The sequence below is a fragment of the Erinaceus europaeus genome, chromosome X (assembly GCF_950295315.1).
Source record: "Erinaceus europaeus chromosome X, mEriEur2.1, whole genome shotgun sequence".
Lineage (NCBI taxonomy): Eukaryota > Metazoa > Chordata > Mammalia > Eulipotyphla > Erinaceidae > Erinaceus > Erinaceus europaeus.
The window spans coordinates 106,342,461-106,344,705 of NC_080185.1; the positions used below are offsets into that span (position 1 = coordinate 106,342,461).

The 2,245-nt window shown below is 37.5% G+C and overlaps 1 non-coding gene across 1 annotated transcript; it reads left to right on the forward strand.

The window, feature by feature from the left end:
• The first annotated feature begins 1,892 nt into the window (after positions 1-1,892).
• Positions 1,893-1,999, forward strand: LOC132536002 (U6 spliceosomal RNA). The gene has a single exon (XR_009547703.1). It is a non-coding gene; the product is annotated as a U6 spliceosomal RNA (small nuclear RNA).
• Positions 2,000-2,245: the final 246 nt, after the last annotated feature.

The window sequence follows — 2,245 nt, forward strand, 5'->3', positions numbered from 1 at the left end:
ACATAGGCCATATAGAGCCCAGAAATCCTTGTCATTTATATAGAAGTAATGTCAAAAGTACATGTGACAACAAGGGCAACAAAAGGGAATAAATAAATAAATATTTAAAAAAAGTACATGTGAAAGTGGTAGACTGCCTAATAAATTATTTTGGGAAATTTAACTCACTAAAAATAGTTGTCTATTAATAATCACATTATTTGACTAATAGTAAGATGTAATATAATATGATATAGTATAATAATTTTATTTTACTATACCAAGTTTTAAATTAAGCTTATTAAGAAATAAGAGAATATTTCTTCCGAAATATTTTTCGATATTAAGAAGGTGGAGAGGTGGGGGTGGGAGATTAAGGGGATGGTAGGGATCTGGCACCCTAGGGTGGAGAAAGATGACAACAGGAAGGAGGGTGAGTTACACAGATGCTCATCTTGGGGAGATGTGGAACTGTACCCCTGTGATAACAACCCTGTAAATCAACATTTCCTTAATAAAGTGATTTTTAAAAACATTTTTAAAACTTCTATTTAAGCTCATGTTCTGTGGCCTGAAAACTCCAGTTATAATGTAGATATCATTAAACAAAAACTTATCCATAGTGATTATGCAAAAAAAACCTTAAAATTTTGAGGCACCAAAGGGCCCAGTTTCAGTCCTCAGCATAAACCAGAGCTGAGCAGTGCTCTGGAAACAAACAAACCAAATCAATCCAGAGGGCACTATCTCATCTCAGATAGCCAAGTACTGAAAAGCAGAAGGTAGTGGTAAAAAAGAGTGAGGCACAAGTATGGAGTATAGAGACAAGAGAAGATAAGGCAGAGGCATGAAGGCAAGGGTGACTAGAGGTGAAACTGAGGCATGGTTAAAATCACTTTGGCTGCTTCACTATTTGATCCATTACGGGCTCTGCCAATGACACAAGACTTTAGATTTTGAAAATTGGGACATATCATTTGTATCTTGTTTAACTGGTCCCATCTGATACTTATCTTTTCAGCATCTCTGAGTCCATCACAATGGCTCACTCTTTACCTTAACTACAAACATATCTCACATTATTCATGAAAGATTAGATAATGCCACTCTGGGAGCCCACTGACATACTGAGCTGGGTGGGTTGAATTACTTTTTAAAATTTTTTAAAAAATATTTATTTATTTATTCCCTTTTGTTGCCCTTGTTGTTTTATTGTTGTAGTTATAATTGTTGTCGTCATTGTTAGATAGGACAGAGAAATGGAGAGGAGGGGAGGATAGAGGGGATAGAGAAAGATAAACACCTGCAGACCTGCTTCACCGCTGTGCTACCACCCGACTCCCTGAATTACTTTTTATTAATAATTTTGATTGACAGAAAAGGAGACTGTATAATTTGGGACAAAAATGGATGGAACTGGAGATTGTGCTATGTGAAATAAGTAAAGAGGTGAAGGACAATGACCTGGTTGTTTCTCTTGTATGTGGACTATAGATGGCTAGATCAAATGAACTTGCAAAAAACATGGCAACCAAACTCTCTCTTAGACTTTGTCAGAGCTATGGTGGCTATTCAAAGGACAAAGTATAAGACTTTGGTGGAGAGTACATCAACTTACACACACACACACACACACACACACACACACGAAGCTATACCCCAGAAGTCTAACAAGTTTGTAAGACACTACTAATACAAATTTAATGAGAATAATAACGGTTTTGGTTGAGGTGACATTGGTTTCTAACATTAAGACCCAGGTACATGGTATTACAATTTCACCCCTGAATACTCTATATGGTGTTGAATTCTTTCCAATTTCTCACCTCCTCCTATATCTGCATTATCTGTCATGTAATTTTGCATGTCCTTTCACTGAAATATATTTCCATGCCCTTTAATTTTGAACTTGGGTGCTCACTTCAGCAACACATATACTAAAATTGGAGCGATACAGAGAAGATTAGCATGGCCCCTGCACAAGGATGACATACAAATTCATGAAGTGATCCATATTAAAAAAAAATGAACTTGTCACATGACTTTGGACAGTGGGTGGAGACAACAGTGGAGCAGTTACAAGTTCAGGCCTTTTGTTTCACTTACCCTTTGTCTTTCCGGTTCCACAAGAAGGCATGGTCCAGCTAGTCTTCAAGGAGATTGAAAGACTGGGTGTGTAGAGCAACACTGGATCTGACCTGCAGCATGGAGCCACCTAGTAAAGCAAAACCAAGATGAACTAAGTCACACCAGCCTCTGCGTGCAC